This window comes from Globicephala melas, chromosome 4 (genome assembly GCF_963455315.2).
Source record: "Globicephala melas chromosome 4, mGloMel1.2, whole genome shotgun sequence".
NCBI lineage: Eukaryota > Metazoa > Chordata > Mammalia > Artiodactyla > Delphinidae > Globicephala > Globicephala melas.
In genome coordinates, this window is record NC_083317.1 from 82,957,633 (window position 1) to 82,981,075 (window position 23,443).

The 23,443-nt window shown below is 43.3% G+C and overlaps 1 protein-coding gene and 1 pseudogene across 1 annotated transcript in view; one reads left to right on the forward strand and one right to left on the reverse strand.

Annotated features, from left to right (window-relative positions):
• The window catches only part of ABCC5 (ATP binding cassette subfamily C member 5), a 194,906-nt gene that overhangs the window by 74,768 nt on the left and 96,695 nt on the right, over positions 1-23,443 (forward strand). The gene's annotated exons all lie outside the window — the stretch shown is intronic.
• LOC115857506 (5-hydroxytryptamine receptor 3C-like) lies at positions 17,155-22,051 on the reverse strand (annotated as a pseudogene).

The following is a 23,443-nucleotide window of genomic DNA, read 5'->3' on the forward strand; positions in this document are numbered from 1 at the left end:
TCTTTCAGATTTTTCATCATTAGTGTATAGGAATGCAAGAGATTTCTGTGCATTAATTTTGTATCCTGCTATTTTACCATTCATTGATTAGCTCTAGTAGTTTTCTGGTAGTATCTTTAGGATTCTCTATGTATAGTATCATGTCATCTGCAAACAGTGACAGTTTTACTTCTTTTCTGATTTGGATTCCTTTTATTTCTTTTTCTTTTCTGATTGCCATGGCTAAAACTTCCAAAAGTATGTTGAATAATAGTGGTGAGAGTGGGCAACCTTGTCTTGTTCCTGATCTTAGAGGAAATGGTTTCAGTTTTTCACCATTGAGAATGATGTTCGCTGTGGGTTTGTCATATATGGCCTTTATTATGTTGAGGTAGGTTCCCTCTATGCCTACTTTCTGGAATGTTTTCTTCATAAATGGGTGTTGCATTTTGTCAAAAGCTTTTTCTGCATCTATTGAGATTATCATATGGTTTTTATCCTTCAGTTTGTTAATATGGTGTATCACATTGACTGATTTGTGTATATTGAAGAATCCTTGCATTCCTGGGATAAACCGCAGTTGATCATGGAATATGATCCTTTTAATGTGCTGCTGGAATCTGGTTGCTAGTATTTTGTTGAGGATTTTCACGTCTATGTTCATCAGTGATATTGGCCTGTAGTTTTCTTTCTTTGTGACATCTTTGTCTGGTTTTGGTATCAGGGTGATGGTGGCCTTGTAGAATGAGTTTGGGAGTGTTCCTCCCTCTGCTATATTTTGGAAGAGTTTGAGAAGGATAGGTGTTAGCTCTTCTCTAAATGTTTGATGGAATTCACCTGTGAAGCCATCTGGTGTTGGGCTTTTGTTTGCTGGAAGATTTTTTTTTATCCTTTTACAAAAAATATTTATTTATTTTTAAAATATTTATTTGGTTGTGCTGGGTCTTAGTTGGGGCAGGTGGTCTCCTTAGTTGCAGCTTCCAGGCTTCTTAGTTGTGGCATGCGAACTCCTAGTTGTGGCATGCATGTGGGATCCAGCTCCCTGACCAGGGAATGAACCCTGGGCCCTCTGCATTGGGAGGACAGAGACCTAACCACTGCACCACCAGGGAAGTCCCTGTTGGAAGATTTTTAATCCCAGTTTCAGTGCTTGTGATTGGTCTGTTCATATTTTCTATTTCTTCCTTGTTCAGTCTTGGAAGGGTGTGCTATTCTAAGAATTTGTCCATTTCTTCCAGGTTTTCCATTTTATTGGCGTATGGTTGCTTGTAGAAGTCCCTCATGATCCTTTGTATTTCTGCAGTGTCAGTTGTTACTTCTCCTCTTTCATTTCTAATTCTGTTGATTTGAGTCTTCTCCCTTTTATTCTTGATGAGTCTGGCTAATGGTTTATCAATTTCATTTATCTTCTCAAGGAACCAGCTTTTAGTTTTATTGATCTTTGTTATTGTTTCCTTCATTTCTTTTTCATTTATTTCTGATCTGATCTTTATGATTTTTTTCCTTCTGCTAACTTGGGTTTGGTTTTTTTGTTGTTGTTTTTCTTCTGTCTCTAATTGCTTTAGGTGTAAGGTTAGGTTGTGTATTTGAGATTTTTCTTGTTTCTTGAGGTAGGATTGTATTGCTATAAACTTCCCACTTAGAACTGCTTTTGCTGCATCCCATACATTTTGGGTCATCATGTTTTCATTGTCATTTGTTTCTAGGTACTTTTTGATTTCTTCAGTGATCTCTTGGTTGTTTAGTAGTGTATTGTTTAGCCTCCATGTGTTTGCATTTTTTAGTTTTTTCCCTGTAATTGATATCTAGCCTCATAGCATTGTGGTTGGAAAAGATACTTGATACGATTTTAATTTTCTTAAATTTTCCAAGGCTTGATTTGTGACCCAAGATATGATCTATCCTGGAGAATGTTCCATGAGCACTTGAGAAGAAAGTGTATTCTATTGTTTTTGGATGGAATGTCCTATGAATATCAATTAAGTCCATCTTGTTTAATGTGTCATTTAACACTTGTGTTTTCTTATTTATTTTCATTTTGGTTGATCTGTCCATTGGTGAAAGTGGGGTGTTAAAGTCCTCCCTTATGATTGTGTTACCGTCAATTTCCCCTTTTATGGCTGTTAGTGTTTGCCTTATGTTTTGAGGTGCTCCTACGTTGGGTGCATAAATATTTACAATTGTTATATCTTCTTGGATTGATTCCTTGATCATTATGTAGTGTCCTTCTTTGTCTCTTGTAATAGTCTTTATTTTAAAGTCAATTTTTTTAGGAAAATGTTTTTAATAATAAGAATGTTATTATTATACTTCACTTTTTAATTTTATTTATTTATTTTTTTGTGTGTGTTAGTTTCTGCTTTATAACAAAGTGAATCAGCTATACATATACATATATCCCCATATCTCTTCCCTCTTGCATCTCCCTCCCTCCCACCCTCCCTATACCACCCCTCTAGGTGGTCACAAAGCACCGAGCTGATCTCCCTGTGCTATGCGGCTGCTTCCCACTAGCTATTGGTTTTACATTTGGTAGTGTATATATGTCCATGCCACTCTCTCACTTTGTCCCAGCTTACCCTTCCCCCTCCCTGTGTCCTCAAGTCCATTCTCTAGTAGGTCTGCGTCTTTATTCCCGTCCTGCCCCTAGGTTCTTCATGACCATTTTTTTTTTTTAGATTCCATATTTTGTCTGATAAGAGAATTGCTACTCCAGCTTTCTTTTGATTTCCATTTGCGTGGAATATCTTTTTCCATCCCCTCACTTTCAGTCTGTATGTGTCCCTAGGTCTGAAGTGGGTCTCTTGTAGACAGCATATATATGGGTCTTGTTTTTGTATCCATTCAGCCAGTCTGTGTCTTTTGGTTGGAGTATATAATCCATTTACATTTAAGGTAATTATTGATATGTATATTCCTATTACCATTTTTAAAATTATTTTAGGTTTGTTTTTGTAGGTCTTTCCTTCTTTTGTGTTTCCTGCCTAGAGAAGTTCCTTTAGCATTTGTTGTAAAGCTGGTTTGGTGGTGCTGAATCCTTTTAACTTCTGCTTGTCTGTAAAGGTTTTAATTTCTCTGTCGAATCTGAATGAGATCCTTGTTCGGTAGAGTAATCTTGGTTGTAGATTTTTCCCTTTCATCACTTTAAATATGTCCTGACATTCCCTTCTGGCTTGCAGAGTTTCTGCTGAAAGATCATCTGTTAACCTTGTGGGGATTCCCTTGTATGTTATTTGTTGCTTTTCCCTTGCTGCTTTTAATATTATTGCTTTGTATTTAATTTTTGATAGTTTGATTAATATGTGTCTTGGCATGTTTCTCCTTGGATTTATCCTGTATGGGACTCTCTGTGTTTCCTGGACTTGATTGACTATTTCCTTTCCTATATTAGGGAAGTTTTCAACTATAATCTTTTCAAATATTTTCTCAGTCCCTTTCTTTTTCTTTTCTTCTTCTGTGACCCCTGTAATTCGAATGTTGGTGCATTTAATGTTGTCCCAGAGGTCTCTGAGACTGTCCTCAATTCTTTTCATTTTTTTCTTTATTTTGCTCTGCAGTAGTTATTTCTACTATTTTATCTTCCAGGTCTCTTATCCGTTTTTCTGCCTCAGTTATTCTGCTTTTGATTCCTTCTAGAGAATTTTTAATTTCATTTATTGTGTTGTTCATCATTGTTTGTTTGCTCTTTAGTTCTTCTAGGCCCTTGTTAAACATTTCTTGTATTTTCTCCATTCTATTTCTAAGATTTTGGATAATCTTTACTATCATTATTCTGAATACTTTTTCAGTTAGACTGCCTATTTCCTCTTCATATGCTTGGTCTGGTGGGTTTTTACCTTGCTCCTTCATCTGCTGCATATTTCTTTGTCTTCTCATTTTGTTTAACTACTGTGTTTGGGGTCTCCTTTTTGCAGGCTGCAGGTTCGTAGTTCCCGTTGTTTTTGGTGTCTGCCCCCAGTGGGTGAGGTTGGTTCAGTGGCTTGTGTAGGCTTTCTGGTGGAGGAGACTGGTGCCTGTGTTCTGGTGGTTGGGACTGGATCTTGTCTTTCTGGTGGGCAGGGCCACGTCTTGTGGTGTGTTTTGGGTGTCTGTGAACTTAGTATGATTTTAGGCAGCCTCTCTGCTAATGGGTGGGGTTGTGTTCCTGTCTTGCTAGTTGTTTGGCATAGGGTGTCCAGCACTGGAGCTTGTTGGCTGTTGGGTGGAGCTGGGTCTTAGTGTTGAGACGGAGATCTCTGGGAGAGCTCTCGCCGATTGATATTATGTGGGGCCGGGAGGTCTCTGGTGGTCCAATATCCTGGACTCGGCTCTCCCACCTTGGAGGCTCAGGCTTGACACCAGGCCGGAGCACCAAGACCCTGTCAGCCACGCAGCTCAGAAGAAAGGGAAGAAAAAAATCAAATCAAGTCAGATTAAAAGAATAATAATAATAAAATGTAAAAATAATAAAATTTTAAAAAAAGAGAGCAACCAAACCAATAAACAAATCCACCAATGATAATAAGCACTAAAAGCTAAACTAAGATAAACATACAAATCAGAAACAAATCAGTCACAGACAGCAAACCCTAAGTCTACAGTTGCTCCCAAAGTCCACTCCCTCCATTTTGGGAACATTCATTGTCTATTCAGGTGTTCCACAGATGCAGGGTTCATCATGTTGATTGTGGGGATTTAATCCGTTGCTCCTGAGGCTGCTGGGAAAAATTTCCCTTTCTCTTCTTTGTTTGCACAACTCCTGGCGTTCAGCTTTGGTTTTGGCCCTGCCTCTGCATGTAGGTCGCTCTCAGGCGTCCGTTTCCTGCCCAGACAGGAGGGGGTTAAAGCAGCGGATGAGTAGGTCTCTCTTGCTCTCTCAGGCCGGGGAGAGGGAGGGGTACAGTAGTCATAATTGGAATGCGGGGTGAGCCTGCAGTGGCAGAGGCTGGCATGAAGTTGCAACAGCCAGCGGTGCACCATGTGTTCTCCCAGGGAAGTTGTCCCTGGATCTTGGGACCCTGGCAGTGGTGGGCCAGGGGTGTGGGTAGTGACCAGTGCTTGCACACAGACTTCTTGGTGGCAGCGGCAGCAGACTTAGCGTTTCTTGCCTCTCTCTGGGGTGCAAGCTGGTGGCCACGGCTCGCGCCTGTCTCTGGAGCGTGCTTAGGTGGTGCTCTGCCTTCTGTGGGCACGTGGGGAAGGAATCCCCTCTCCTCGCATAACCTGAAACAATGGTCTCTTGCCTCTTAGGCAGGTCCAGGCTTTTCCCCAGACTCCCTCCTGGCTAGCCGTGGCGCACTAGCCCCCTCAAGCTCTGTTCACACAGCCAACCCCAGTCCTCTCCCTGGGATCTCACCTCCGAAGCCCGAGCCTCAGCTCCCAGGCCCCACCCGCCCCGGTGGGTGAGCAGACAAGCCTCTCAGGCTGGTGAGTGCCGGTTGGCACTGATCCTCTGTGCGGGAACCTCTCTGCTTTGCTGTCTGCACCCCTGTTGCTGTGCTCTCCTCCGTGGCTCTGAAGCTTCCCCCACCCCCACCCGCCGTCCGCCAGTGAAGGGACTTCCTAGTGTGTGGAAACCTTTCCTTCTTCACAGCTCCCTCCTAGAGGTACAGGTGCCGTCCCTATTCTTTTGTCTCTGTTTTTTCTTTTTTCTTTTGCCCTACCCAGGTATGTGGGGAGTTTCTTGCCTTCTGGGAAGTCTGAGGTCTTCTGCCAGCATTCAGTAGGTGTTCTGTAGGAGTTGTTCCACATGTAGATGTGTTTCTGATGTATCTGTGGGGAGGAAGGTGATTTCCATGTCTTACTCCTCCGCCATCTTGAAGGTCCCCCCTATTGATCATCTTATATAAAAATACCTAAAATGATGAATTAGGGACCATTTTCAAGTAAAACAATAAAAATGATAGTAGTTAAAATAACCAGGGTTGCAGGTTTTCCAATGCTTATGGCTTTTTAACAAGCCATACAAGAATCACATATTTTTTCAGCATGAACATTGGGTCTCTTTCTACCTTCAGAATTCTTTATGTGTACAGGGTACTTTTCACATTGGCCAGTCCTGCATCTCAGACAAATTAGTAAGCATCTGGAATGCTTGTTTAGGAGGCATACTAGCTTAGGCTAGCTCTCACTTAGAGTTAATGCCAGGGCAGAGTTCCCTGTTACAAATGTGGTTTGGACATCCCTCCTGGGTATGCCTGCCTCCTCCTTCTCTTCTCCACTAGGCTCTCAGATAGGGGACGTTAGCTATATTTAGACAGAGCTGCAGTAGCTGGATTATCATTTTCTGAGCCCATTAGGAATAGTTGTCCTCAGCATTCTCTGGAATATCCTGGGGAGTCTCTAAGACTCCCATTTTAGCTCCAGATGCATGTCTCTCCTAAACCAAGCTGTGGGCTTTCATGGTGACTCAGAACTAGGAGATGGTTCAGCAACTCTTAGCTGATTCAGGGGTCATCATGGAAGGGTCAGGGACTTCCTCCACTCTCAGCTTTCTCTGGGCATCTTTGGAGCCTCCGTCTTGGGTTCATATATCTTTAGGATTCTTGGGCACTCAGTCATGGCACCTAAAAAACAGCAGCTCTGAATTTGGGCTTTAGCTGCCTCCTTAGTCAAATATGGGGCCAGTTAGGACTCCTGTGAACCTGGGATTGCCTAGAGCAGAGTTTCTCAACCTCAGGACTGTTGGCACTGGGTGCTGGATAATCCTTTGTCTGGAGGACTGTCCTGTGCACTGTAAGATATTTAGCAGCATCTCTGGCCCACTAGATGCCAGTTCGACTCCCCACCCCAGTCATAACCTTAATAACGTCTGCAGACATTGCCAAAGGTCCATTTGGGGGTAAAATATCCCACAGCCTGAGCACTGGCAACTTGGATTCCTAGAGATTTAACTTTTCTTTTTCTTTTTCTTTTTTTTTTGTTCCCTGACTAGGGATCAAACCTGGGCTCTGGCAGTGAAAGTACCGAGTCCTAACCACTGGACTGCAAGGGAATTCCCAACACTTAAAAAAAAAATCCCAAATGATTATAGGATGGTCACTGTGTCCTCTCCTCTCATTCCTTGTCCTGACTGGCTGGGCAATTTCTGGCCTATCTTCATGGAACTCCCAGCATGTACTGTGAGCCGACACTTGCACATCCTTTTCGGGCTTCTTAGTATTGGTGTCTGGTGTCTCCATGGCTGTACTCTGGGGAATCAGGAATAGGCAGGTTGGGCACTAGATTCCCTATGGCTTTGGATATTAAGACCAGAGGCACAGACACTGGATTTAGGAGCCCAGGTGAGAAACAGTGTCTGAGGCTCAGAGGCTCCAGCACCCAGGCCAGTCAGCAGGGTCTGTGTGAATAGCCTTGAGAGCCTGCTCTCCTCCAAGATGAGGGCAGGCGTCACCTTCATCCTGATTCTTAAGCCCTATGCAGACACTAGACAGTAAAGAATCTCTCAAGACTGTATAGTACCATCGAAGCCCCCGGGGTTCACATCCGGTCACCTCCTTAATGGTCTCACTCCTAGTCTGGCTTTTTCTAACTTATCCTCCACTGTGTAGGCTGTGTAATTTGAAATGCAGAGCTGACCATGTCCTTCTTATACTTGATATCTTTCACTGGCTCCCGTTTTCTCTAGCAGTTACGTTAAGATTGCTGAATCTGAGAATTTGTATTTTCAACAAGTTTTGCAGGTGCTGCTGCAGCTACTCATCCTGGGACCACACTTAGAGAACCACTGGCTTATAGGATGAAATCTCACTCCTTAGCATGATGTAAAGTACTGTCTGACTTAAGTCCCACCTATCTCTCCATCATTTTGCTTTGGATTTTATTTTATTTTTTAATATTTATTTATTTATCTGGTTGCGCCGGGTCTTAGTTGCAGCATTTGGGATCTTTAGTTGCGGCATGGGGGATCTTTTTTAGTTGCAGCATGCAGGATCTTTTTTAGTTGCAGCATGCGGGATCTAGTTCCCTGACCAGGGATCCAATCTGGGCTCCCTGCATGGGGAGCACGGAGTCTTAAACACTGGACCACCAGGGAAGTCCCACTTTTGATTTTACGTTATAAAAGAGTTATTCTTATCTTTAGTATGTATCAGAATTACCTAATGTGCCTTACCTTCACCACTCTGGCCCTAAATCTGAATCTTAGCCCCAAATCAGAATTGCAGGCAACAGTGCTCAGGAATTTACATTTTAAACTAGATCCACAGCTGATTCTAATGCACGTGGATCTTGGACTACACAGGGAGAAACACTACATACTAAGTAGCACCTCAACATCCAGTATGTGATTTTATTTCTCCACATTCCCTCGACCTAAAATACACATTCTACCATTGATCTCTTGTCCCACTAATAAATTCTTAAAGATTCAGCTCAACTCAAGCATCTAGTCTTCTGTGAAGCCTTCCTCAATCTCTCTCTCTCTCCTCTCTTTCTGTCTCTTATACAAACACACACACACACATGCACACTTGCGTATGTGCTGCTGAATGCTGTTGTGACCCTTACACTGGAAACATCTCTTTACATGTGTGTCTCTCCTCCTGCTCTGTAATTTCAGGGAGAGATGGAAACATTTTTTTTTTTTTGGTCCCCCAGTGTGTGGCATACAGCAGTAAGTAGTCAATAAATGCTTTTCAATTGAAATGTAGTTGATTTACAATATTAGTTTCAGGTGTACAACATAGTAATTAAATATTTTGATAGATTATACTCCATTTAAAACACTATAAAATATTGGCTATATTTCCTGTGCTGTACAATACATCCTTGTAGCTTATTTATTTTATACATAATAGTTTATACCTTTTAATCCCCTATCCCTATCTTACCCCTCCCCACTTCCCTCTCCCCACTGGTAACCACTAGTTTGTTCTCTATATCTGTGAGTCTGTTTCTGTTTTGTTACATTCATTTGTTTGTTTTTTTAGATTTCATATGTAAATGATAACATACAATATTTGTCTTTGTCTGACTTATTTCACTAAATATAATACCCTCTAGGTCCATCCATGTTGTTGCAAATGGCAGAATTTCATTCTTTTTTGTGGCTGAGTAGTACTCCATTACATATATATTATATATAGTATTATAGTCGTATTCCGTCATACCTCTATATCTACATCTTTATATCTATCTCCCGTCTTCTTTATCCATTCCTCTGCTGATAGACACTTAGGTTGCTTCCATGTCTTGGCTATTGTAAGTAATGCTGCAGTGAACATGGGTTCATGAATCATTTCAAATTAATGTTTTCATTTTCTTCTGATATATACCCAGGAGTAGAATTTCTGGATCATACGGTAGTTCTATTCTTAATTTTTTGAGGAATCTCCATACTGTTTTCCATAGTGGCTGCACCAATTTACATTCCCACCAACGGTGTACTAGTATTCCCTTTTCTCTATATCCTCACCAACATCTGTTATTTGTAGACTTTTTGATGATAGCCCTTCTGACAGTGGGAGGTGATATTTCATTGTGGTTTTGATCTGCATTTCTCTGATGATTAGCGATAAGGGTTTAATATCCAAAATATATAAACAACACATACAACTCAATATCAAAAAAACCAGACAACCCAATTAAAAATGGACAGAAGACCTGAATAGACATTGTTCCAGAGAAGATATACAGATGCCCAGCAGGCATGAAAAGATGCTCAATAAATTTTAGTTAAATATCTGGCCTGTCAGTTTACCATGGATGGGGAGAGAGATGAAGTCACCATTGCAGATGTAAGAAAGGTGATTGGGATCCTCATGGGAGTCCTGAGGCCATATCAGAGAAGTTACCTGCTGTTCCTCTGGTGTGGCTGAGGTGTGGGCCTCCACCTTGGGTGCAGTTTGGTGGAGCTGGGGTTTGGCAGAGGCGCAGCAGCCTCCAGAGAGCTGGAGCCAGGGCCCAGCCTTTTATTTCTGACTGTCCCCTCTAAGTTTCCAGTGAAGACCATGCTCAGAATGGCCTAACTGGAGCTACCATTTATTTTTCTTTATTGCTTTTATTCATTATTTTTTTTCACATATTTATTGGAGTATAATTGCTTTACAATGTTGTGTTAGTTTCTGCTGTATAACAAAGTGAATCAGCTATATGTATACATATATCCCCGTATACCCTCCCTCTTGAGCCTCCCTCCCACCCTCCCTATCCCACCCCTCTAGGTGGTCACAAAGCACCGAGCTGATCTCCCTGTGCTGTGTAGCTGCTTCCCACTAGCTATCCATTTTACATTTGGTAGTGTATATATGTCAATGCTACTCTCTCACTTCATCCCAGCTTCCCCTTCCCCCCCACCCCCCGTGACCTCAAATCTGTTCTCTACGTCTGCGTCTTTATTCCTGCCCTGCCACTGGGTTCATCAGTACTGCTTTTTTAGATTCCGTATATATGTGTTAGCATACGGTATTTGTTTTACTCTTTCTGACTTACTTCTTCACTCTGTATGACAGACTCTGGGTCCATCCATCTCACTACAAAAAACTCAATTTTGTTCCTTTTTATGGCTAATATTCCACTGTATATATGTGACACACCTTCTTTATCCATTTATCTGTTGATGGACATTTAGGTTGCTTCCATGTCCTGGCTATTGTAAATAGTGCTGCAATGAACATTGGGGTACATGTCTCTTTTTGAATTATGGTTTTCTCAGGGCATATGGGCAGCAGTGGGATTGCTGGGTCATATGGTAGTTCTATTTTTAGTTTTTTAAGGAACCACCATACTGTTCTCCATAGTGGCTGTATCAATTTACATTCCCACCAACAGTGCAAGAGGGTTCCCTTTTCTCCACACCCTCTCCAGCATTTGTTGTTTGTAGATTTTCTGATGATACCCATTCCACCTGGTGTGAGGTGATACCTCATTGTAGTTTTGATTTGCATTTCTCTAATAATTAGTGATGTTGAGCAGCTTTTCATGTGCTCTTGGCCATCTGTATGTCTTCTTTGGAGAAATGTCTATTTAGGTCTTTTGTCCATTTTTGGATTGGGTTGTTTTTTTTTTTTTTTTAATATTGAGCTGCATGAGCTGTTTATATATTTTGGATATTAATCCTTTTTCCGTTGATTCATTTGCAAATATTTTCTCCCGTTCTGAGGGTTGTCTTTTCATCTTGTTTGTAGTTTCCTTTGCTTTGCAAAAGCTTTTAAGTTTCATTGGGTCCCATTTGTTTATTTTTGTTTTTATTTCCTTTACTCTAGGAGGTGGGTCAAAAAAGATCTTGCTGTGATTTATGTCAAAGTGTGTTCTTCCTATGTTTTCCTCTAAGAGTTTTATAGTGTCTGGCCTTACATTTAGGTCTTTAATCCATTTTGAGTTTATTTTTGTGTATGGTGTTAGGGAGTATTCTAACTTCATTCTTTTACATGTAGCTGTCCAGTTTTCCCAGCACCACTTATTGAAGAGGCTGTCTTTTCTCCGTTATATATTCTTGCCTCCTTTGTCAAAGATAAGGTGACCTTATGTGCATGGGTTTATCTCTGGGCTTTCTATCCTGTTCCATTGATCTAAATTTTTTTTGTGCCATTACCATACTGTTTTGATTACTGTAGCTTTGTAGTATAGTCTGAAGTCAGGGAGCCTGATTCCTCCAGCTCCGTTTTTCTTCCTCAAGATTGCTTTGGCTATTCAGGGTCTTTTGTGTTTCCCTCCAAATTGTAAAATTCTTGTTCTAGTTCTGTGAAAAATGTCATTGGTAATTTGATAGGGATTGCATTGAACCTGTAGATTGCTTTGCTACCATTTACTGAGTTTGTGCCATGTGCTCTATACTGTGTTATGTACTTTACGTACAGTGTTCATATCCTCACAACTGCTTTGAGAGGTCAGCACTATTACTCCCAATTTTACAGATTAGAAAACTGAGGTATAGAGAGGTGAAAAAAATCTAAATCTTGCTCAGTGCCCATCCAGGTGGATATTGGTAGAATCTAGATTCAAACCCAGGCCAGTCTAGTTCCATTGTTCTTTCCTTGCTCTTTTCATTACTCTATAGCTGGGGAGTCTTGTGGACTAGATTATTAGGCCCCTAGGTTTCCACAAATGAAATCCTTTGGCCTAGACAACGTTTGGCTCCAAAGGTAAACAGTAGGGACAGGAGCTGTAGTTTTGCAAGTCAGATACCAGCACCTTTCACCTTAGCTTATATTCCAAAGGGGATCACACTACATGGCCCTCTGGTGGCCCCATTCGTCTGGTATCCTGAGGGATCAGATTTGGGAATATAGCTGTAACCTGGCAAGGGCAGAATTAGCTGGTAGAGGAGGGAGGGTAAGTGAAGGTCGTTCTTTTGCAGCCCTGATGGGTGGCAATCACATACAGAGGGCATTGGCCAGGGCTAAGGATCCAGGAGCATGGAGGCAGCCAAAACATCCAAACTGCAGGGTGAGTAACTAGCTGAAGTCAGGTTGGCTATGGTGCCTGGAACAGAAAGAGGGAGGGTCCTGGGACTCCTCAGAGGCACCTGGGAAAAGAGACCAAGACAACCACTCAGCTGTGGCTGCCACTTTAACGGGCTTGAATTCTCTTGAAGTGTGACAACCCCATACTTATCACTTCACTTTTCTCCACTTCATTCTTCTCATCTAAAAAATGAGGGGGTTGTGCTAGAAAGTCTATAATTCTTTATGTCTAGTGCCTCCCACATAGATGTCGATTTTGCACTCTAGGTGTCAGTCTGCATGATGAAAAGATGCTCTCTATAGTATCACATTGGCCTTTCTAGTTTCTGTAAGCCTATAAATGGTTTTTTAAATCCATGTTTTAAAAATAATTTAATCTGGGACTTCCCTGTTGGTGCAGTGGTTAAGAACCCACCTGCTAATGCAGGGGACACGGGTTCGAGCCCTGGTCCGGGAAGATTTCACATGCCGCGGAGCAACTAAGCCTGTCCGCCACAACTATTGAGCCTGCACTCTAGAGCCTGCGAGCCACAAATACTGAGCCCTTGTGACACAACTACTGAAGCCCGCATGCCCAGAGTCCGTGCTCCGAAACAAGAGAAGCCACTGCAATGAGAAGGCTGCGCACCGCAACAAAGAGTAGCCCCCACTTGCCGCAACTAGAGAAAGCCTGCGTGCAGCAACGAAGACCCAACGCAGCCAAAAGTAAATAAATAAATAAATAAATAAAAAACAATTTAATCTGTGTTATTGGCTCCATTTCATAAATGAAGACATTTAAACTTGTAAGGTTAAGCCACTTGTACAAGTAATGGAATCAAATTAGGGCTGCCAGATCCCAAAGTCTCTCTACTATGCTAGTTTTTTCCCTGCTATATAGAAGGGCCAGTGCCAATCGATGATTAAATAAGAGAGTTTATCAAAGGGAGAATCATAAACTGGAGAGGAGGAAAAGGATAGGCTTGAAATGAATTCCGTGACTTCATATCCTAGAATCGGTCTTCAGGAAGAGGAGAGAGAGGCAAAGACAATAATGAGATAATACACTTTAATGCTGTGTTAATATGGAACCAAAAAAATATGTAGAGAATGTGGAGAAGTACTGCTTATAATGGTTTAGAGAAAAAGAAAGTGAACAAAAATGTATGCAAGAACCAAAGGGTAGCAGTGCAGATGAGTGGGCGGTGAGGAGCTGTTGGCAGAAACAGGCCATCAAATGCAAGATGGCCCAGGCTGGACCAGTTGCCTGTCAGCAGATTTTCCTAAAGAGGTCATAAATTACCTTGCAAAGCCCTTTCAAAGCTTTGCCACCTAACAAGAGGAAAGTCATTAGCACAAAGTGTGCTTATCGTATGATTCTGTTATAGATGGAATAGAAAGACAGCTACCACATTTGTTACTTTTCTGGGAGCTCTCTGATTTCAAAGGTTCTGTATGATTATCCAGTGTGTGTTAAGATCACATGTTCAGATTTTGATTGTGGAAAAATAAAATCACTATAATTATATCATGCCTTCTTTTACTGAAAGGAGATTTAGTATCTTAATCCATATGTCAAAAAAGATAAAGTGCATATTTACTATTCAAATAAAACATAAAGCTATGTAATGGAAAAAATGTGAAGAAAATAAGTAGAGAAATATGTACCGTGATGATCGGTGGAAAGAACGAACAAAATGATGCAAATGGACCTCACATAATTTTAGAACCTCTTGAAATCTGGGTAAGTGAGCTACTCAGCAAAGTCAAGGATGAGTCTCCAGGTGAGGTGAGTGTCTCAGGATAGGGCATAGGAGTGGAACATCCTAAAGTATCTGGCAATAGATATCAGCAGCAAAAAGCTAAATCCATAGAGAATACAAAGGAAAGAAGGATTGCCCAGATCAGATTTGGGGAAATATATACTCCAGAAAGCAGTGGAGAAAGTACAGGTAGTGGACTTGGGTGTTATGACTTATGATGAGGGTGGGCAGGAGGGGTGAGGAGTAGAAAAAACTGAGGGAGGGAGTAAAAGGAAATTGAAAAGAAAGTTTGTCTTAGGGACCCTGGTCAGAGACTTGCGCTTCCTGTTTTAATTCTCCTATAGTGTTAGCCGATGAAGACTTGAAGTGGGGGCTTCCCTGGTGGTTCAGTGGCCGACTCCGTGCTCCCAATGCAGGGGGCCCGGGTTCAATCCGTGGTCAGAGAACTAGATCCCACATGCCGCAACTGAAGAGTCCACATGCCGCAACTAAAGATCCTGCATGCCTCAACTAAGATCCTGCATGCCGCAATGAAGATCCCGCATGCCACAACCCGGTGCAGCCAAATAAATAAATAAATATTTAAAAAAAAAAAAAAAAGACTTGAAGTGGATTGATGTCCCAACACGGGACTCCTGGAGAACCTGTCTGGTTTCATCCTCAGTCTGGAGGGTCGTGTGGCAGAGGCTGAGTCCCGTGTCTTGAGCCAGCTTCCTCGGTTCAAACTGAAGCTCTGTCACCTGACTAGCTGTGGAAACTTGGGAGACAGCTCAGTGGCCATCACTGCACTTCTCTGTGCTTCATTTTCTCATTTATTTCATTTATTTGAATATATAAAATGGGGATAATAATACAAAACCACAGTTTTATAACCTAAAGCGCTTTGAAAACCAAATTATTTTTCATAAATTATTTGGTGGCAAAGCCTGACATGAACAGTTGTGAGTCTGTCTGTAGTTTCATTTTTGCTACCGAGTGTGAATATTCATAGATTTCACTGCAGAAATATTAATTGTGTTTGATTAGAGGGTGCTACTCCATAGCTGACCTGGGGTGTTAGTAACATATAGTACATGCATGATTGTTACCTTTTTAAAATCTGAAAAATTCCACATTTGGCTCCAAGGTAGGTGTGGCTCTGTAGTTCCTGCTTCACAGGGTTACCATAAGGATTAAGTGTGCTTATTCATATAAAGCGCTTAGAAAAGTGCCTGTCACATATTAATAGATAAATAAGTGTTGGTTATTAGTATACCTATAGTGTGTCCTTTCTAAAGGCCCACTTTGTAGAAAGCTGTGAGTTGAGGAACTGCCAAAATAATAACAGATATCCAAAATAATAACAGACATGCTCATTTGTTTAGGTGAATGTCAGGGCTCCTGATTTAAGCTTAGCTAGATCTTTGACATGCCTGGAGGGCTGGTGATGGTGAAGGGAGTGTTTGACAAGGTTCTAGAAACCGAAGAGCCAAAGACCTTCCTGAAATTAAAAAAAAAAAAAAAAAAAAAAAGCAGAAAAAAAGGAGAATTAAGGGGCACAAGTTTAATTGGAAGACCAGGAGCCTGAGTGAAATGAGCCATTCAGAGTATAGCAGTGTATTTCTGCCTCAGTATGCCCAGATTCCCATGGACTTCTGCCTGAGTCCCAGCAGAAGGGGACTGCAAGGAAAGAGCAAGTTCCAGCTGGTCCTGGTGACTCAGCATCCAGTGGGAACATCTGCACTGTGGGTTCAGCCTTCCAGCGGCCTGGGCTCTGAGAGGGCAGAAGCTCCTGCCGTGAACATTGGGATGGGACCTCAGGCCCACACCACCAGCAGCAGCACTTCTAGTGGACATTGGCAGCCTTGCTGCCCTTTGTGACCAGAGGAAGCCAAAGGAGTTTGAGGAAGAGCAGTGGAGAGGAGGAACCAAGGAAATATACTTTAGTGAACAATACTATGACTTTCTTTTTACTCCTAGCCTGTTATAACTTGGGAAATTTAGGCTTCAGATAGACAGTAGTAGAATAAACTAAAGAAAGGAAAATAAATGGTTGCTAAAAATGAAAGATTGTGTTCAAGTTGTAATTAAGTTGCTCTCGAATCTGTGCTTTTCTGAACCTGGTGTCCAGCAAATCATGCCACAGCTCTGGTGTACAGTGATACAGTGGGGTCTCCACTTCCCCCAAGAAGCTATTGGAAATAATGGGCCAAGAGACAAAGACTTTCAAAATGATAAGGCAAGTGCCAGGAAGGGGGATTTTCCAGTTCATATGGAGGCATTTGTGTTACTCCCAAGTAAAGCAGATGCCATTTTCAAACGTGCTCTCCTTGACCCAGTGTTCTTTTCTTAGCATGATTAGGGACGGATCAACTCTAATTGCAACACAGACAGTTAGCAGAATTCGGGATTATGTTAACACTCTAAGTGTTTAATGATGAATGAGTCATATGTCAGGCTGTGACAAAAGGCTTCACTCTTTAAACAAGAGATGCCTGGTTCTGGCACATTATTAATTTCTGAAGCTTAAATCCGGGATAACTGGATTTAGGAGGTTAATCCCTATTTCATTATAATTCCTTGTAATAGAGTTTGGCCTCTTCTCTCCCCTCTCCCCACTTTCACATGTTGCCTAATAGACTTAAAAAACAAACAAACAACAAACAAGAAAATCCTTCTTACTTTGGTAATGAGAAGTTTCTGCAAGAAGACTCTCAACCTCAAGGGTTTTGAAACTATAATATACTGGAGAGAAGAGCCAGTGCTTTCTGCAAAGGGGTTTATTGGAGGAGATCTGATCAAGGAAGTATTCCAAGAACCTGAATCCTGAGGAACCAGGCAGGCAGGATTCGTGGGAGGGCTGAGGGGAGCTGATGGAGTGCAGGAGCAAGGACCTGACTCAGGAGAGCTTAGGAGACCATTCAGGTCTGGTCTGAAACTGAACAGAAGGGCTGGGTTGAAAACAAGGTGGTTGCCAGGGCTGTAAGGTGGGATTTGGACAGGAATGAGAGCCCGGCTGGTTCCTGGAGGCAAGAGAAGCTCTTGCCTGGAGCTTGCAGGTGGGCATCTGCCTAGGTGTTCCAGAGGATGATGACCGTGACGATGGAGGGGGCCAGGAAGAGCAGGTAGAGGCTGAAGAGCAGGGTGTCCATCATGTGGCTGAACTGCATCCACAGGCTGACCGAGTGCTGCTTCTGAGCCTCGTCCTCCTGCTGGGCCCTCGCTGACCCAGGGCACCCATTTAGCTCTGCCTCCCTGGGACCTGGCGCCTTCCCCACCAACTCCACGGGCTCCTTCACACCTAGGGAGAGACAGAGACTCAGCTGTGGGCTGCCAAGGTCAGCTGGGGGGCTGTGGGGGCAGGAAGGAGGCGGGAGCAGAGAAGGGGAGGTGATGGGAAAGGACGCGTGGGCAGTGCTGATTTCCCTCACCAGGCAGGTGGGCAGGGCTGAGGCCCAGGCCCGTGTTCCCTTCTGGGGTGCAGCGGGGCACGTTTCCTTGGGCTGGTGCAGTGTAGAAGCAGGGAACGGAGCCAGCGAGGCCTGGGTGGTGGCCAGATGCAGCAGGTAGGTGATGGAGATGGTCTCCATCAGGCGGACCACCATCAGTGACAGACACAGAGCAAAATAGACACCTGAAGGCAAAGCAAACTATAAATAAATCTGGGCAGATTCCTCACTACAATTTTTTTCCCCAAAATCCAATCTTTCCTCAGAATCCATTCCCTCCTTAAGTGGAGAGGCAGCGGTTCTCCTGCTACCTGCCTGCCACCATGTCCCCTGCTGCCTTTGCTTCCCCGGAAAGTGGGAGGGACCATACTGATGGGGGGGTGGGGTGCCACTGGCAGGGAGTAAGTCATTCAACGTCATGAGCAGGAAGACGTTGTAGCCCAGCAGGAGTGTCATCTTGAATGGGGCGCGGTTCTCACTTTCTGCCGGCAGGTAGAAGCTGAGGGCGTCGATGGCTATCAGAAAACTCCTGGGCACCAGGAGGCTTATGACGTAGAGGCTGGGCCTGCGCCTGATGGCCACCTGGTAGGGAGGGGAGAGGGAGGCAACTGAGGAGAAGCCTGGGAGGCTGCCAAGCCAGTTAGAAGCAAGAGTTGAGATTTGCTCCTTACTTTCTAGTAAGGAAACATCACCTCAAGTCCCTTTCTCATTCCTGCCTCTCCAGCAAAGCCATCGGAATCACTACACTGCCTTTCCATGGCTTGATTCTACCATGCTGCTTACCGTTGAAATGTATCTCATTCCTTCTTGGCCCAAAGTTCAACTTTCTCCACCTAAATTTTTATTACTACCAATGTGCTCTTAGCAGAATTGAGGGACCAGATTCTCAGGTATTGCGTGCATTGTATTTCTGCTTGCTTTCCTCATCAAGGTCTAATCTCTAGTGACTTTGCTGGTGGACATTTAAAACCAGGGGGAGGGAAAACAAGACAGAGCAGACATTTGGGAGTCACCAGGATTTGGAATCATAATATCCCTAAGACAGTGTTGCATAACTTTTCCACCACCTCTTTTAAAAAATAAATATAAAAATTCCTGCCCTCCAAAAAGTTCTGATAGCCCTGGCAGGGGGCGGAGGGTCATGCTCACTATAAATCACTGCCATGGGAGCTTTGTCTCTTCCTCGGGGAGGATCCATTCAATCAATATTTACTGAGTGCCAGGTACTGTTTTAGGTACTGGAGATTTATCAGTGAAAAAAGTGATAACAATTTCTGTCCCTCGGGAGCTTATTTTCTCGTGGGAGAGCTTACATCCTGGTGGAGGACATAAGCTATGTATCTAAGGAGAAGATCTCATCCAGGGCCCCTGAGCTCACATAGATGATTTGGTCATACTCATTGGTGCCCACAGGCATCTTCATCATTCTTTGGTGGATAGCCTGAAGTACCCATTCCCCCTTGCTCCAAACGATGTTCTGTGATGTTTTCAAAATCTCCTGCACGTCCTCCTCCATGCCCAACACCATGTTCTGCACTACAAAGGAGATCCAGGCAACTCAGCTTCCCCCAGCGCTCCCAACCCCTTTGCCCAGACTGTTGGATTCCTTACCACTTAGCTTTCACACCCCTTTCGGTGAGATTCCCTCACTGTTCCCAGCTTCCTATCCTCTTCTTCCCAAACCCTTTCTCTAGCTCTCAACATGTGAGCCTCACTCACCTGTGTAGATGAAAGAGCTGGAGGTGAGGGTGCAGTTCTGTTCATCAAAGGGGAAGTAGATGTCCAGGTTGCAGATGCTGGTCACCTGCGTTGGTTTACTGTATTTGATGTGATCATCACCGTCGACATAAGCCATGAGACCTGGAGGGGTCTGATCCATATCCAGACTGTGTGTGAGAAGGACAGGGAGGTGAGTGCTGTGGGTTCCCCATCAGACTTGGCCTTCTTCCTCTCTCAGGTCACCCATTCCTGTGCTCCAGCCCCACTCATCTGACCTCCCCCTTCCACCTATTGCCATGTTTTGGGGGTTTCAGGCACTGCTCCTTTCTAAGGTGAGTCTTTGTGTGGCCCCTGTTGGTTACTCATGCTCTTCCCTGGAGATATGGTCTCCTTCTGGCTTTTTTCAGCCCCGATACTCACAACTCCTCGATAAAGATATCTGCAAGCCACAGGTTCTCAGTTGCCACGCTCAGCTTCCTGATGCCCCCACGTTCCACTGGGTTCCACCTAAGGAATGGATTGTACCAGATCTAGAGGAAACCGTGGTGTGGGACAAACAGGGGGTGAAAACTGGTCTTAGTCTTCCTCTGTCGCTTGCACTTTGCATTCCTTTTTTTACTCATTTCTTTACTCTCCCACCCTCTCTCTGGTGACAGCTGTTACGATGTCACTAAGTGTTACTTGCTTCCACTTCCCCCTCAGTGGTCTCAAGGGAGACCTTGAGCTTGGCTTTGGGTTCCCTGTGTTGGAGCCACTTAAATATTGGTTTCCATGACCTTGGTTTATGCCACTTGCTCCCTGAGCCCCATCTCTGCCCTCCTTAAAGTGGCAGAATAATCAGGAAGTTTTATGTTTTCATGATTGGCTGGTTCTGTATGAATTTGTCTAATTTGTGGGTATTCTCAGCTTTATCCATTTTAATCTGTGAAGTTGGACCTTGGAGTGGAAAAAGAGAGGTGTCATAACAAAGGGGAAACGGAGTCTATCTCACCACATTTAGCCACAGGAATGATGTCATCAGTTAAAGATGTGTATCCTGGAAAAACAATTTTCATCCAGGATCATTAATTTTATGAAGTCAGGTCCAGTGCCACCACCCACCTTTTACTCATTTCCAAGGCTGTTCTGTGTGGCAATTACAAAAATTTTCATAAGCCACTAAAAATGGTAGGTCATATAATCCAGGGTACATGAGAAATGCAAGTGAAAGCACCAGTATGAGAGTCCATTGGGATCATGTTTCTTGTGGCGTATTCCCAAAAAGGGAGAGCTTTTGCCTGCAGTGATGTCATTGTAGCATTCCCTGTCATTCCTCCCTACCCCATAGAATGAGCTTTTAATTTTCCAAAATCCAGTCAGGGAACCCACTGCTCACCACTAGACCATTACAGAGTTGGGTCAGGACTTACTACTTCCAGGATGGCAGACAGGGTGAAGGAGATGTGGACATGAGTGGGGATGCTGAAGTTGGTGACTGGACGGAAGGCCTTTCTGTCCAACACTGCTTGGAAGGCAGCGGGATCCACCCCATGCTGGTCGAATCCTGAGCAAGTGATGGTGAAATTGTCTCCTCTTCCTGTAGAGAGCAGAGACTGTGAAAGGAGTGCCAGCACTGGGGTCTGGGAAGTGTTTCTGCACAGAGAGACAACAGGGGTCATGGGAGAAATGTCTGGACTCCTCCTTCCTGGACCAGGGAGCTTGGGCTGGGCTGGTAGGCAAATGGTGGAAGTTGATGAGGTGAGCCGAGTCAGCGCTCCATCCTCAATTCCATTGTCTCTCTGTCTACACAAAACTTGTCTAAATGTGTATGCAAATTCAGTCCTGACCACCACTTTTCAGTGTCCTGTTGTGTTCTTAACAATCTCACCACAAACCTTTGTCCTTGAGCCATTTGGGTGAATGTCAGTGACAGATTTTGCAATCACAGTTCTCCTCCTCACTATATGAACAGGGCATAGGTGGTCATGAATTAATGATGAGAGAAATAATCAGGTAGGTAGTGAGCAATCTGTGGGACCTTAAGGAAGGAACTCCTTAAAGAAGGAACTCAGTTTTCAGTTTAATGGTATATATTGTGTCCTTGCCTTGTGCTGTAATTGTTCTCTTCTAAAACTCAGGACTCATCACCACTGAGACTATCTTAAAAAGAGTTCCTTGATACCCATCTTATACCCAAACCTTTTCTTGTCACACTTTGTGGGGCAGAAACAGAGAATGTATGTGGTAACATCTTCTGGTCGAGTCTGTTCTTATCTGTCTCTGATGTTGTCCTATCCCTCATTGCTTATTCTCAATAATGAACAAGAAATTACTCTAGACTGGGAAAATTGTGCTGAAAAAGTTTCCCTCTTTCACAACAGATCTTCTCTTCTACCTCCTTCCTCTTGGCATCTTTCTTTTCATTTGCTTAAGGGAACTGAGAAAGAATTTTCTTCTTCTCAATGTCAGTCGATACCCAGAAACCGTGGGGTAGATTATATGTCTGGAAAGAGAATGACATGGGGAAAGGGAAGAGGCCCATAGATGTATGGGGAGTGGAGAAATAGATTAAGAGAGGCGTCAACTAACTGTTTAGGACCCTAGAAAGAGCTACAAAGCTGTCAGTGTCATGAGTTTCCATTTTTACCAAAATGAACACCCAGTCATTGACTGTCTAGAAATAAAAATTAGCCTGGTTTCTCTGTTTCCCAGAAGTTATGTGGATGCTGTTCTCTTACTCTTGTCCCATCTTACCTTGAAGCAGCAGGTAGAGAATGAGGCAGAGGGGGAATCCTTCCCCGTGGAGCCAACCTCTTTCCATCTTCCTCTGCTTGGCTCTTCTCTGGGGATTTAGTGATAATGTTGACTTTAAAAGACCATAGGCCACACCTCAAGCCTTAGCTTTGAATAATTCAAGTGTCAGGTAGCGTTAGCCATCTCTCTAATGAGCACCCCCAGTGACAACAGAATATCATGGAGGACTACCCCACCCCATGCCCTAACTAGACCTGAACCTGGTCTCCAAAAGTAATCTGACAAATCAGTTTGGAGAGGAGGAAGAAAAAATATTTGGTCACTGGAGCAGTGCTAATGGCTTCCTCATACTTTAGAGTCACTCTGGCATATAATGGACCATAGGAAAGGCACAAAATGACTCTATTGCCTTCAAGTGGCACACGTACTTATTTTAACCCTGCTGCCATCTTTCAGAATAATTGCAGGGGGGTGTCTCCTTTTATATACTCAACTTCAGACTCTGAGGTTTTAAATATGACTTCTGTACTGGCAAGTCTTAACTTTTGATTTTTTTGCGTGTGTCAAAAGCAATTTGGACCCAGGTATACTGGAGGAGGGGGTGGGGTGGAGGGGAGATCACAGAGTTTTTCAGTAGAAGTTGCTTTATGAGGTCATGACCAATCAGCCTGCAAATTCATGTTGTTTTTGGCCCTGCTAGTGTTTTTAGGAAATTAGTTAGTTGTCAACATTTTAAAAATAGGGAGATTTCATGTAAAAACTGTTTCTGGCTTTGTTTGAAAGATAAGATCAAGCAGTACGGGGCTCACATTTCTGCTTGACAGCAATGCTTTCTGCCAAAGCTAAGAAGTGGTTAAGCCCTTTGGAGGGAGAATATTTCTCTCTAGATCATCACAGTTTCTGTCACCCATATTGTCTTATTCCTGACCAGCTCCCCTCATTTACGTTACCTGCTTGGCCTTGGTTGGTGTTTAAGTTTGCCTTTGAGTGTTAAGATTAATTTTCTTGTTCGATTCTTAAAGGACCTTAGGAAGTAATTTCAAAATACCATGCCATGCCTAGGTGATCACGGGTCTTGTCAGATTTAGAATGTGCACATATTTGGTTCCTGGTGGAAACCAGACATATGGGAAAGTGGGCCAAAGTCATCAGTTGTTTAACCTGTTTTATTCTAGAATGATTTCTGTGAGGGAAGGCCCCAGGGAGTGTCATCAGTGGCTAGGAAAACCAAGGGAGAGGTTGCTTCAGTGAAGAAGCTTTTCAGACTAGTTGGTATGAGACAGGAAGAAAAGTCTAAGGCCAAATCCTGTTTCTGTTAGAGTCGTGTCACCCGCTCTCTGCCTCAGTTTCCTCCTCTTTAAGATTGAGAGGATAAAACCTGTCATGCAGGAGTTTTATGTGGTTTGAGATAATATTTGTACGTTGCCTATCCCATCCTAAGCAGCTTATGAATTGGAGC